The sequence below is a fragment of the Prionailurus viverrinus genome, chromosome B1 (genome assembly GCF_022837055.1).
Source record: "Prionailurus viverrinus isolate Anna chromosome B1, UM_Priviv_1.0, whole genome shotgun sequence".
In the NCBI taxonomy this organism is placed as follows: domain Eukaryota; kingdom Metazoa; phylum Chordata; class Mammalia; order Carnivora; family Felidae; genus Prionailurus; species Prionailurus viverrinus.
In genome coordinates, this window is record NC_062564.1 from 175,094,716 (window position 1) to 175,109,767 (window position 15,052).

At 46.2% G+C, this 15,052-nt stretch overlaps 1 protein-coding gene across 2 annotated transcripts in view; it reads right to left on the minus strand.

Annotated features, from left to right (window-relative positions):
* CB1H4orf19 (chromosome B1 C4orf19 homolog) overlaps nt 1-14,436 on the minus strand; it is an 87,225-nt gene extending 72,789 nt beyond the window's left edge. The window contains exon 1 of one of the 2 annotated variants that reach the window (XM_047857372.1): nt 14,318-14,436. The gene's annotated coding sequence lies outside the window, so the exon portion shown is untranslated. The remainder of the gene's footprint in view (nt 1-14,317) is intronic. The other variant, XM_047857373.1, reaches the window with a different exon arrangement.
* Nucleotides 14,437-15,052: the final 616 nt, after the last annotated feature.

A 15,052-nucleotide genomic window follows, 5' to 3' on the forward strand; every position in this document is an offset into this window, starting at 1 on the left:
ATAAATTAATAAAACACTGGAAACAAGCTCACCAAATTTTTCTAATGGGAGCAGAACAGCTTCCGAAAGACAGTGGCTCATTTAGGTGATGAACGCCAGATGCCAAGTGTAGTTCATTATAGACAAAAGTATTCTGATTAGCTTCAGGGGAGAAGGAGAAAAGAATCAGGCACCAAATGGGGGAAAGCCAAACATAGCCCTCAACAGACCACTGCGTGTGGCTCCCCAGTTGCCTCTGGGTAACTCCTGGTCTAAGGACAAAGTAGTTCTCTATCCCACTTCTGGTCAGTGAATCCAAGCACCCGGTTCTATGGGTCACCACCATGCACTGTGGACAATCTGCACTCGTCAGGCCAGGGTCAGCTGCATTTCTGTAAGGTAAGAGACAGTCCCTGAAACCCACTCTGTGAAAAGGGTCTATGACAGCCTTAGGAAGGGAGAGTTCAGAAGCCAGCTGTGGGAAATCACTGACATTATCAACTAATTGAAGGAATCCTTGAATAGGGATTTCTCCTTTGGAAAGTTCAGGATACTGGCGTATTGTCACAGGGGGAGAAGTGTACTCAGTGACACCCCCCCCCCCCCCTCGCCAATCCAAAGTCCATTTTCCCAGCATAACCAATTAGGCAATGTAGCCGAATGTCCCTAACTTATTCTCACTGTGTGTGTGTGTGAGAGAGAGAGAGTGGGGGAGCAGAGATAGGGGGTTTGAGGATGTCCTCCGCCCCAAATTTTAGTCTTGCTTCTTAGTTCTGAACTGTAAAGACTATCCATTGCTTCAGTGAGTGTTTTACAGTGTTGAGCACAGCCCTGGACACTGACTGAGTCTAAGCACATCACTCACTGGCAGGCAAAGATTTATTTACTTGACAGTCCAATAAAAGCCAAGTTATTCACAGATAACAGCGAGTGCTAGAGAAGACGTCGCTTGCTGTAGTAGAAAGAATTCTAGACTAAGAGTTAGCATATCCCTGGATTCCAGTCTTGGCCCTATTGATTTAGGGTCATGTGATTTTGGCCAAGCCATTAACCTGTCTGGGCCTCAGTGGCCTCGGAGGTGAAATGGAGATATTGAATCAAATGACTGATAAGGCCCTTTTTGGATCTACTGCGCTGGAATGAATATGGCCTGTGTGTTAGGAAGAGGGGGTAATCATTCTGGGATAGAAGGATCAGGAGTTTTCAGAATAGAAGTAGAGTAGTTTGCTCTTTTTCTACAAAGTCTGATTTCCCTGCTGCAGAAACCCCAGAGTACAGAAATTGTCAAAATACAGATTGCAGATGTCCCTAGTAATCTTTGCCTCACAGATAAATACTGTTAACTGTTTGGAATTTTTTTCTTCCAGATGTTTTAATTACAAGTGCTGCTTATAATCATTACTATTGCTAGGTTAAGTGCTAATTATCATCGTTACCATCTGTATTCAAATGGAGCACCGAGTGTATGTTTCCTCACCACATTTTTATGAATTTAAAACTGTATCCTGGACATCTTTCCACCATGTCATCTTGCACATCTCATTATTTTTATCAGTGTTGGGTGTCGCATCAGGTCCATAAGCTGTACGTCATTTGACCAATGTCTATTGACAACATATGAAATTTTTTTCTTTTTGATTATGAACAACACCACGACAAAGTGCCCTCAAATCCAATCTTTGACATTTCCTGCCTCACTTTCCATTTCCACCCATCACCGGGTCCTGGTGCTGTCACCTAGTATCTCAGGAAGCTGTGCCCTTCTCGCCGTCTAATTACCCCCATTTCATTCAAGGGTAGGTTTGGCAACATCTCATGCGACAAAAGCTCCTTCACTGGTCTTCTCTCTCCCCAACTCTGCAGCCAGGGAAGCAAATCTGATTACTTCCAAGTTCAAAATCTTTATTATTTCAAAAAAATTTTTTACTTATTTATTTTGAGAGACAGAGACAGAGACAGAGAGAGAGAGAGAGAGAGTGAGAGTGAGAGTGAGAGAGGAAGGGGCAGAGAGAATCCCAAGCAGGCTCCATACTGCCAATGCAGAGCTGGATGCAGGGCTCAAGCCCACAAACAGTGAGATCATGACCTGAGCTGATGTTGGACACTTAACTGACTGAGCCACCCAGGCATCCCTCCCCCTCCAAGTTCAAAACCTCCAACAGCTTCTCACGATTTTTTTTTTTTTTAATTTTTTTTTCAACGTTTATTTATTTTTGGGACAGAGAGAGGCAGAGCATGAACGGGGGAGGGACAGAGAGAGAGGGAGACACAGAATCGGAAACTGGCTCCAGGCTCTGAGCCATCAGCCCAGAGCCTGATGCGGGGCTCGAACTCCCGGACCGCGAGATCGTGACCTGGCTGAAGTCGGACGCTTAACCGACTGCGCCACCCAGGCGCCCCGCTTCTCACGATTCTTAAGGCACTGACTTAGCGGTGCTCGTGCTGTCTATAATTTGCCTTAAGATACATTGGCATAGGCTCTGGGATACAGGAGTATGTTTTTAATCTGCGCTCTAGGATGTATGCTAAATTAGCTGTCCCAGTCAGGAATATGCACCTCAGAGATCTTTAGTAAGAATGTTAGCGCAAGGCCGCAATCCAGAGGTGGTGCCTGCAGGTAAGTTCGATTCTTTATCTTCAGTCAACAGAAAGGACTTTATTAATTAGCATATGGATGTTGGAAGCTATTTCCCATTAGGGGATCACTTTCATATGAGATGTACAGACTGGTTAGAAATAGCGTAGAGCCATTCACTCTCGCACCAGCACGGTAGATGGTAGCCATAGAGTTCCCTGCACCCTCCCAGTGGATCCCAGTACTTGTTTCTGAAAAACGCCTGACCAGTGACCAGCACAAAGGAGGCTTGCTGCTAAAGTTAAACTCTTCGGTTAGCTCAACCCTGCCTCTAGAAGAGTGTCACGTTTGCTTCTACTGAACTCCCCACGAGAGGTAGTTGGAGAAACTAAAGGAAGGGAAGGAGAGACTTCACCAAGCCTGCACCACGGGCTGCATGACTGTCTTGATTCCTGCTCACTGATCAGTGTTGGAAGGTGGCGCTGAATTGAGCCTGAGATTTGCTTTGGGACCACGTGTGAGGCCATGAAGAAGAAGACCTTTACCCTCACTCAACTCTAGATACTGGAGGTTTCAACATCCACCAAAAAAACCCCTAAATAAACAGGAAGGATCACGTTGGTGGAGGCCAGATTATGCATAGCACGTGGCCTAGGCACAATCTACCTCCTGCCTGCCTCTCCTGGTACTCCCCCGGCTCAGGACATTTCTGGGAACACTGCTCCGTCTGGACGTGTGACCATGCTGTTCCCTCTCCCATCCCTGCGGCTCCTGTGCCTCCAGAAATCTCACCTCCTGGTCTCATCTGGACATCCCTTCCTCAGGGAAGCCCTTTCTGCCTTTCAGTCCAGGTCACAGCCCCCATGCCACCCCCGGTGGTGCAGGGGACCTTTCTCCCTGCAGTCCACACAGGAACGTAGAGTGATATGTCTGTATGCTTATCACATTGGCACCTATGAGACTGTGTCCAGGTCTGTTCTGTTCACCATTGTATCCCCACCGGCTGGCATGGCCTCCACAGACAATTGCTCAACAGAAGGGCATTTAGGTTTTAGTCCACACAGCATTAGTGGTGGGGGGCAGGGGCGGGGAAGCTTTTTATGCCATTAGGTTTACCAACTAGAGTGGGCCCTCCACGGTGAAAAAGCTGACGATGAAGTTCTTAAAACAATCCGATCAAACTCACAAAGTAAAGGATGAAGAATATATAAAACACCAATGGCGAGGGAAAATGGCTTTCTCTTTTAAATACTTACATAAATGCCAACTTGGTTATTATGAAAATCCTTCATGGAAATGAGGACTGTGAAAAAGTCATCTTCTTCATGTCTCATTTCTCCCTATTTTATAGATTTCTTTAGTCTCAGCACTTACAGAATGATCATTTCAGCATGTAACTAAATTCTGCTTTCTCAAAGAAGTCTAATTTTTTTAGTTAAAAAAAAAAATTTAAGTTTATTTAGAGAGGGAGAAAGTGGATGAGAGCGGGGGAAGGGCAGAGACGGAGAGAGAGAGAGAGAATCCCAAGCAGGGTCTGCACTGTCAGTGCAGAGCCCGACATAGGCCTCGAACTCACAAACCATGAGATCCTGACCTGAGCTGAAACCAAGAGTTGGACACTTAATTGAATGAGCCACACAGGTGCCCCTCCACTTTTTTTTTTTAAATCCAAGTTAGTTAACATATAGTGTAATGATGGTTTCAGGAGGAGAATTTAGTGATTCATCACTTATATACAACACCCAGGGCTCATCCCAACAACTGAGCTCCTTGACACCCATCACCCATTCAGCCCACCCCCCCCCACCTGCCCCCCCCCCCCAGCAACCCTCAGTTTGTTCTCTACAGTTAAGAGTCTCTTATGGTTTGCCTCCCTATTTTTATCTTATTTTTCTTTCCTTTCCCCCGTGTACTAAGTTCTGCTTTCTTAAAGAACTCCACTTTTGTCTCCTCAAATGAAGTCCATGTTATCCTCCCTACTTCCCACTAATACAAATATGGGATTGTAACTACATTCCCTGCCCCCCAAGGTTCTTTCTATGCTTGAGGTACAGAGAGCATTTAAAACAGACCCTGGACAGACATTTTAGTAGATGATTGTATAATAAGGAAAATTATATATCTGGTCAGAAATTCAGCGGAAACGCCATGTGTTTAAGTCTGATGCCTGCTGTTACTTCATGTGGCTCTCATGGAAGGTAAAGGTGGAGTGCGCTTTGGGGAGAAGTGGGTCGCCTGGTCGCCGCCCCTAGCCCCATCCTTTCCTTCCATTCCACACCCCATGCTGCTGCTCTGGTCCAAACTTCTCATTCTGCATTTGAGAAAACTGAAGGCCACAAGCCGAGACTCAGATTTATCAAACATTCACTACGTGCAGACACATGCTGGGGGAAATGCTCAGTTTCCTGGTGTTACGGAGAAGGAAGCTGAAATCCAGGGAGATGAAGTGAAATTCCTGAGGTCCCACATCAGATGGCCGAGTGGGGATTTGAGGCTGATGACAGTCCAGCCCTCATTCTAGTCTCTCCTGGGAGAGTGGGTCAAACGACTCAGTGATGGAAGAAAATACAACCCCGCTCCCAGTTTCTTAAAGGGCTCGCATAAACTAAGTAGATGGTAAGCACTTGTAAACAGAAGTAAGTAAAGACGTTTAATGGGACCAAATCATGCACATGATGCTGTCATCTGTGTCTGAGAGGATGATTCTGAGGATTTCTGACTTACAGGCATGCGTGTACGTGTGCCTTAATGGGTCACACCTGCCATTAGGGGCCCTGCAAAGTGCTAGGGTGGCAAATTCCTGAGTTTTTGTTTGTTTGCTTGTTCTGCTTTCTGTTCGTCTAATTAACTCTTACAGGGCAACTGTCTGTCAAGGGTGCAATTTCAGTAATTTGACTTTCTCTAAAGATACTTTAGCTTTTTTTTTTTTTTTTGATTACAAAGAAGGCACACTCCTTTTGCTCCATTAAATCTCTGAATTTAGGCAGGGTATTAAAAAAAACAACCCTCTAGGCTTCTCCACACCAGCGGGCTGTGACTTCTCTACATCTGCCTTTGTTTTCGGGCTCACCTCCCCAGGACCACTGCTTAGCCCAGTACGAGAGCACCAGGAAACACTTAGCTTTGAAAAGAGAAAGCGTCAATGGAGACTGAACTAACTGAAGGGCAGGAGGGATCAGGCCTCAGGCAGTGATCATCTGAAGCTGGACCTCTGCCTCGGTTACAGTGTGTCACTGAAGCTTTCACTATGTCCACTTCTAGAACATTTGGCTTCCTTCACCAAAACCAAGTCCCAGTGAGGATATAAAACCTGTCCTGTCAAGTTCAAAAGAGAACGCAGATAAATTGGACTTTGTAAACTAAATCTTGACTGTCTAGCCAATAAACTCTGTTTTATGATTCTTTTTAGAAACGACTGCAGCAGTAAATGCATCTTGTCACACGGTAGATGGCCAGCAAACCACAATTCAAACCCAGGTCAACTTGACTTTAAAACGGGAGCTCTCTCAATTTCCCCACAATGCCTAGCAGAGGCTGGGAAACACAACAGGCAAAGGAATTGCTTTGAAGTCTTTTAGTCAAAGAGTACAGGGCTTGGGGGTGGAGACAAGGGTTCCCACCCTCATTTTGCCTGGGACTTGCCCAGTATTTTTGAACAAGTTGCTTTCTCTCCCCAGCCTCGGTTTTCTTATCCATAAAGCCAGGTGTGTGGATCAGTGAGGCCCCTTTCCAGGTCATGATTCTGTAAACTACAGGTATTTTCAGAGCCTTAGTTTAGTTGCTTAAGAAATGGGCTTAAAAATTTATTTGGAAAAAATAAAAATCTTTTATCATTCAAAGAATCCCAAGGAAAAGGTTGTAAAATTACATCATTTCAAGTATAAAGTGTGGTTTGTTGCCACTGGAACCAACATAGGGGTTCAATGCGATAAGAAAACCAGGTAAGGGAGGGAATATTTTTATGAGGCATTTTTAAGTTTCCATGAAATAATTACTTCAAAATCACCAATTTAAACTTGCAAGCATCTTTCTGAGTGTGGCACAGTGTATATGAAAAAAAAAAAAAAAAGCCCATCAAAAAACCCCAAGCAAAAATCTATTGATTTAATAATTTCCTTCAAAGCCCAATTAATTACAAAACCTGCAGAGTGCTTCACTGGTAGGTCAGAAGACTGAGTTTGGAGTTAGGAGACCTGAGTTTAAGTTTTGGCTGACATTACAACCTCTCACTGTCCTGAACTATGAAAGGGACATAATAATCCTGTCTCTACAGATGTCCCAGGGAAGATCTAATAAACTGAAGAACTACTTTATGTGAAGAACTGTTTCATTAGAACTAACTCCCTTTCAAAAAAATTCTTTCACGAGATACAGGAAATTGACAAGGGCATTCAGATTTGGAACTCTGTTTGAACTGCTTCTTAGCAAAAGTTGAAACACTGCTACAATTCAAAGGAATGGGAGGGGCGCCTCAGTAGCTCAGTCCATTGAGCGTCTGACTCTTGATTTCGGCTACTGTCATGATCCCAGGGTGGTGGGATTGAGCCTGGAGTCTGCTTAAGATTCGCTTGCTCTCTCCCTCTGCCCCTCTCCCCTGCTCTTGCTCTCTCTAAAAGAAAAAGAAAATTAAAAACACAATAAAATTCTCTAAGGAATGGTAGACACAGCCTGAAAGCAAGCAAACAGAACATCCAAACTATCATTCATTACCGCCAAAAAGTATCTTCTTTTTCAGCAGTAAAGAATGCAAAGGGAACATCCCAGCCTAAAGGTTGGGAAACAGTTCAGAACTTGGCCATCCAGAACCATCTTCACTTCCTTTTTTTTTCTTTCCTCAGAATCCAGGTTGGCATCAAGTCTTGAGGGATGTGCTTTGCTTCTCAGACTACTGTACTTACGAATCATCTGGGGATCTTGTTAAAATGCAGATTCTGATTCAACAGATCTTTAAATAGAATGTAGCCTGCATTTCTAACCATCTCCCAGGTGACCGCTATGCTGCTGGTCCATGGACACCACCTTGAGTAGCAAAGCTATTGGCTTACTGGGGAAAAAAAATGGTGGATGGTTGTTTTTGGAGACATGAAGACACGGGTTCGAATGTCATCTTTATCAGGTCTTAGCTGTGTGATCTTGGGTGAATAACTTTATCTGTATAGTGGGATTAGTGCCTATTCTATAAGTGATTGGAGGATCCTTTGAGATATTAATAAACAGACACAGTTCTTTTCAAATTAGTCTTTCCCTTGGCTCTCCTAAGCTCATTATCTTGTCCCCCATCACTCTTCTCTGATGAACCAGTCGGCTTATTTCTCTTTACTCTGAATCTTATTGTTTAAGTAGCTTGTGTGCACATGCACACACACCATACATTCTTTGAGGGCATGATCATATCTGATTTTATTTTAGTACAGAAATCAAGAAAAAGCATTCTTAAAGTTAAATTTTGTTCATACAAAATTCCGAGTTGTACAGTAATACTATTGTTTCCTGCTGCATCATGTAGGGGCAGGGAGGCAAAGCTGTATTTTTTTTGGTGGTTACAAAAACGTGCTTTGGGTCAGATCTGAGTGCCAGCTGCACTTCCTGCCTAACTCAGACTGACATGCCTGGGGTCTGGTGTCTTCACCTGTAAAATAGGATTTCTGCCTTAAACTCAAGGGTTGTTGGGAGAATTAACTTGGTTAAGTTATGCAAAATGCTTACCTAATGTGATTGATTACAAAAATGACCCCATTTCCCCACGCCTCCCAGAATCCTTCCGGTTTACTAAGGCGACCCTGAAGCTCCTCCCATTGAAAGGCAGAGTCTACTTCTCCACCCTTTGAATCTGGGCTGGCCTCTTCACTGGCTTTTAAAGGGGACTGGAGGAGGCGGCTCCTGGGTGGCTCAGTCAGGAGCTTCTGACTTTGGCTCAGGTCAAGATTCTCAGGGTTCGGTTTGTGGGTTCAAGTCCCATGTCAGGCTCTGTGCTGATATGTGCAGAGCCTGCTCCGGAATCTCTCTCACTGACTCTCCCTCCCTCCCCGACTGTCTCTTAAAATAAATAAATAAACTTAAAAAAAAATAAAGGGGAATGGAGAAGTAACTAGGCCTCCTTTTACAATCATGCTGAGCCAACACGTGATCAAGCCCCATGACTCATTAGAGCTGTGCAGCCCAGCTACTCCCCGGTTGCTTTAGCTAATGGTCAGCCAATATTCGAGGGCAGGGTTGCCTTGGTGACCACACAGTAGCCATAAGGGAGCCTGGACAAGACCAGCGGATTCACCAGGTCCAAACTGCTGGTCCACAAAGTCATAAACTAAACAGTAGTCATTTTAAGCCATTACATTTTGGGGTGGCTTGTTCTGCAGCAATGGATAATTAATAGTCTACAGAAGTAATTTCTCCATATGTAATGGCTGGGGAAGAAGGTACTTAACAGAAGATGAATTTCCCATAGCACCAAAATTTGTGCTTTTTGGCCAATAGTAGTAGTAGGAAGGTGACCAGGCTGGGAACTGGGATGCTCAGATTCTAGTCCCAGCAGCTTTTCCACTGGACAGCCATATGACCCGAGGCACATCATTTAACCTCTTTGAGCCTCAGTTTCCTCAACTGTAAATTAAGGTGCTTAGAACCAATAGTTTTTAAGGTTCTTTTCGGGTTCTAAAAAGGTCTGAGGGTGCATTTTTCCAGAACGCCATACTCATTTCCTTGCTACGAGATAGTTCTGAACTCAATTTTTCTTGTCTTGTAGACTCAGAATGTAATCACAGACAACCTTGATGGTATCGGCTTTGCTGTTTACAGCAGTTGGTTGTGACATTTCACACTTATCGTAATAGCCTTGTGCTGAATCTGTGAGGTGGGCCTCCTTGCCGTGGACCAGGAAGCCACACGGCCAAGCTCGTTAGGAGTCTAAAGAGAAATAATGCCATGTACGTTCTGGTGACAATCTAAGTATGTGGCTCTTCATGGGTGCAGGAAGACTTCTTTAATTCATTTCTCGGTTGCACCAGTCTGGAGGACTGATGCTGTTGGCTACCTGACCACTGAAGAAGGGGGATAATGCTTCAAAGCCATGAAGTACAGATCCAATCTTCGTCACACATAAATGACCCAAGGTATGTACTCAATTATCAAATGGAAGGAAGATTTAACACCCAAATCAGAAGAAATGTTAAAACTCTTGGGTGTAGAGGCCAACTATGGGCCTAAGAAACACGTGAATCACAAATACACCCAAATACATGTTGTATGACAAAGCTATGCATGTGGCAGAGGCCAAGGAGACCTCCTCCCAAGTACGGGGCTCCACCCGTGTACTGCTCGCACATGCTCAGACACCGTACTTCTGCAAATGCAACAGAGCCTCCTCTGCAGACACAGTGGCCAAATTAAAAAAAAAAAAAGGCTGTTCTACTGTCCACTTCTACAACTGTCATGCAATCAAGTTAGGGTATTTGTCTGTTTGTTTACTTATTTTTGAGAGAGAATGATCATGTGTGGGCTCTGCGCTGAGCACTGAGGGTCTGATCCAGGACTCGAACTCACAAACTGTGAAATCATGACCTGAACGGAAGTCAGACGCTTAACCCATTGAGCCAACCCAGCTGCCTCTCAAGTCAGTGTATTTTTATTCCCAGAAGGAGTTAAGCTAAATCAGAGTGCATACACTACAAGGGCAATAGTCTATTCTAACTTAGCCTTCAGATCTACATATACAAGTGTACATGAAGAAGCAGTGGGTTGTGGAAAGTGTGAAATCTATTTGGCTCATTCTTTATCAAAACCTTTCTCCGTGATGGAAACACATGATGTGCAACTGGAGAGTAGCAGTAGTCAGTAGGGAAAACACCGCAGTGAAACACGGCTCACATCTACCTGCCTGGAACAAATGCAGTTTGAAATGACATGGAAATGAACTTTAGAGACGAGTCATCCAGTATTTTCTCTGACTTAATAGCCTAAACACCTTTGTCCTGCTACATATCTTTAGAATCAATTCACCTCTCACTCTTCTCGTGTTGATTTTTATAGAAGCTACCTTGCTGGTATCTTTCCCATTTCATTCTTCTTATAGCCAGAGAGAACTTTCTAAAACACAGATCTGCTTAAAATCCTTCAGTGGCTTCTCTGAAGGCTGTAAGATCCCCTAAGGCTAGGACTGTGTCCCGGGCACTCTGCTCAGTGTAGTGCCTGATATCTCTAGGTTTACAAGCGTGCTGTCTCCAAGGTCGAGGAAAGGTTTCATTTAATTTTAGAGGGCCAGTTGTACACAGAATAGAACAGAATTTGCTGCTCACGGTAAAATTTGAGACATACCCTTTTTCTTTTTTATTTAAAAAGTTTTAAATTGTTGAGAGAGAGAAAGAGAGAGAGAGAGAGAGAGCGCACGAGAGCGAGCACGAGTAGGGGAGGGGCCAAGAGCGAGGGAGACACAGAATCCAAAGTAGGCTCTAGGCTCTGAGCTGTCAGCACAGAGACTGATTTGGGGCTTGAACTCACAAGCTGCAAGATCATGACCTGAGCTGAAGTTGGACCCTCAACTGACTGAGCCGCCCAGGTGCTCCTTCCTTTTGTCTTTTAAATTTTTTTTTTTCAATGTTTATTTATTTTTGGGACAGAGAGAGACAGAGCATGAACGGGGGAGGGGCAGAGAGAGAGGGAGACACAGAATCGGAAACAGGCTCCAGGCTCTGAGCCATCAGCCCAGAGCCCGACGCGGGGCTCGAACTCACGGACCGCGAGATCGTGACCTGGCTGAAGTCGGACGCTTAACCGACTGCGCCACCCAGGCGCTCCATCCTTTTGTCTTTTAATATTCACTGTAGCTCAGGATCATCCTTTCTAAGATGCTTGATGACACTGATTCCGTATTTTGAGTTTTTTTGTTTTGTCTTGTTTTTGAGAGAGAGAGAAAGAGGGAGTACAAGCCTGGGAAGGGGAAGGAGAGGGGGAGAGAGAGAGAGAGAAGGAACCAACCCCAAGCTGGCTCCACACCCAGTGGGGAGCCTAATGGGGGGCTAGATCCCAGGATTCTGGGATCATGACCTGACTGGAACTCAAATCAAGAGTCAGACACTCAACTGAATAAGCCACCAGGTGTCCCTTCAGTTCTATTAAGTATCTACTTCAGGACACACATTCATCTGATGGCTATGTTGTGTTTGAGGATAGGGTCATTTTGATGATATATAGTCCTTCTGAAGATTCCAATTTCTGTGGGATCAGAATATTCTCAGGTGAAAAAGGTGAGCAGATAACAGATTTCACTGTCACGTTATTCTCTTAAAACACCACTCAGGTGGTAAACACACTAAGAAAGGCTACACCTCGGTGACCCATCTGACCCGCAGACAGGTGAAGACTGAGATCTACCCTCCCCTAGCAGAGGCTACCGCGTCTTCTGACTTGTCTAGATAGAAAGTCTACCTGCAAACCAGATAATGACAAAAAAGGGGGGCAGGGCAGGCAGCAGCTAGGTACTATTTAACGAAGATCCCAAAAGAGCCCAAGATTCAGGATTTTTGGAAACATTGTTAAACTAGGGGAATTTGCAAGTCCTGAAGAAACGCAGGTACTGGGAGGTTGGTATTCAATTACTGTCTTTGGAAACGGGAGTCCATTCCAAGAAGCACAGCGAGTGGGCTTTTGCACCAAAGGCAGGGCAGTTCCAGGAGCAAGGACAGCAGTACCTACTCCGCCCTTGGGCTGGACTCAATTCTGGCCAGAACTCAGCTAAGTTGTGTTTCCAGGCTCAGAGAGATGGTAGGTGGGAAGTCAGGGGGATCATTCCAGCTTCAGGCTATGGAACATATTTAGTTCACATACAAGTTTTTGTTTTTGTTATTTTTAAATGTTTATTTATTTTGAAAGGATGGGGAGGAGAGAGAGAGGGAGAGAGAGAGAATCCCAAGCAGGCTCCACACTCAGCACAGAGCTGGATGCAGAGCTCAATCTCACAACTGTGAGAGCATGACCTAAGCTGAAATCAAGAATCAGACGCTTAACCCACTGAGCCACCCAGGCGCCCCTGTTCTAAATCCAGATATGCAAAAGCTCTTAGAACACAGCTAAGATTGGTCATATTTATCTTTAGATGTCATTGGATATCGAAATCTTCAGAACCATTAAGGACCAGCTGTGGGGCCAGATGCCACAAGACATGCATTTATCACATACTTGCTGAACAGAAAGAACAGTACCAGGATGGACAGAGTGAGCAGAGAAGAGACATAAACCCAAACCCGCCTTCCCGTATTCATGTGGGCTCCATTCCTGTTCTGTGATCAAGGCAGCTTCTTGTAACTGATTCTTTACACGTTAGGAAAATACAAATAACCCCAGAATTATACTGACCCTTTAGAGCTTCAAAACACTGTTTCAATGACCTGCCTTATGGCTGCTGGGGTATTCTAGAGACACTGCTGTTTAGCCTCAGAACCTTTAACATGTCTCCTAAAAATAGTATTAACTGGAGGATTAGATGTGGGAATAAGTGGAATTGTGTGTGTGTGTGTGTGTGTGTGTGTGTGTGTGTGAGAGAGAGAGAGAAAGAGAGAGAGAGAGAGAGAATAAATAGAATTTATTGTGTTTAAAAGCAGCGATCACTTTCCATTTCTTTCTAGTTCAACTCTCAAAGGTTTCTCATCTTTTCTACAGCAATTACCATAACAGCTTGGGTACAACCACTCAGGACTTTCCTAAGCCAGGGTGAGAAGCGACGTAATTCTCTCACAGTGACAGGCAGATAATTAAAACACCTTCTTTAATGATCTGAACCACCTCATGGAACACGGACTTCTTCCAAATCTACTGGGCAAAAGTCTACACCACAGTGGAAAATAAAATGTACTAAGTTACTGAGGAGAAAATAAAATGTACTAAGGAGAGTTTTTGTTTTGTTTTTAAGGTTAATTACAGTCCTGGAGGGACTGTAAAAAATAAAGTCCCACTGATTTTGAAATTTGTCTTCTATCACTGAAAAAACTTATTCAGTGGTGGTTTGTGAAAATCTCACTTCATCAGGGCTGCCAAGGTCAAGTGAGACCCAAGCCATCGCCCTGGGAGATGCCTGCCTAATTATTAAATATTCAGCAAACAGTTTGTGACCATTTAACAGTTTGCACCTGGCACGCTCTTACAGCGTGCGGCTTCCTAGAGCTGCACCCTCCCCGCTCCACCCCTTCTCACCGCCGCCCAGGGCGCCAGCACCCCAACCGGAGCAAATCCTGGGACCCAAGGACGTTTCAAAGAAACAGCGGCGACCAACACTCCATTTCCGTTTTATTCGAAAACGCTCCGATGCTTAAAAATGGGGGAAGGGGACACTTAGAAATAAGGGGAAAATCGCTTGCAGTTTTTCCAACTCAAGTTCTCAGGCGCCGTAGAAAGTTCATTAATTAGGGATTTAAAAACAAAAGTGTTTCATACACCGCCGAGATGCCAAGCTTTCCAAACTGTCCTGGTCTTTAGTTTGGGGACTTTTTCAAGTCCCGCCGGCTCCCGCCCCCTCCCCCTCCCCCTCCCGCTCCCCGACCCCCGGGGCTGGATTTCGCCTCCCTCCCCGTGCCTTTGTTGTATTCCGTGACTTTTCCGAAGTAATCAAACTGAGCATTGCCTCACCCCATTTTTTTTTTTCCACCCTGGCAGAAGGAAGTAAAGAAATAAAAACGACCTGCGAGAGAAGTCGGGGAAATAATGCCCCCAAGCCGAGGTCGGCAGGAGGCAAGCCCGCGGCGGGGCCCGACACGCGGGGCGGGGGACCGTCCCTACCTGGGGCCGGGCGGCGGCGGCGGGGTCGGGGTCGGGGCGCCCATGGCTTCGCCGGCCTCGGGCGGCGGCGCCGGGAAACGCCAGCGGCTCAGCGCCGCCCGGAGCCCGCCGCGCTCGCAGCGGCCGCCCCGGCGCCGTCATTGGGCCGGCGCGTCACGTGGCGCGGCCGGCGGGCGAGCCTCCCCGGCACGCGTAACCCTTTACCTGCGCGCCCGGGACCGCGCGGGGCCCCGGCGGCTCGACCCCCCGACCCCCGGAGCCGGGCTGGCCCTCCCTCCCCGCGCGCGGAAGCAGCATACCCGGGCGCTCGCGACGTCCCGGGCGCGTGCCCACCGGGCGCGTGCCCACCGCCCGCCGGTGCCGGGAAACGTCTCGGTGCCTACTTTTCTGTCGCGCTGGACACAGAAGGGAGCCCCCTGTGAATCCGTACGTGCACGTAAGCGCACCCCCTGGCAAATAGACCTGTACCCCTCACCCCCGTGTTTTTGTGTGTTTGTTTCCTTTCTCAGTTCTGGTTCATCCGCTGAGACCCGCTGTGTGCACTATCGCCTGCCTGCACCATCAGAGATGATGGGCTGACACACAGCGCGGACGCTGCCACGACGTAACTCCCAGGGAAGCTGCACACACTCGCCTGCACCCTGGACACCAAAGTGGGAGTTCGGCGAGGCCACGCTTTTCCCCTTCCCTCTCTTTTCCCGGGCTGTTGGCACCGCGGCTGCAGCCCTGCATGCA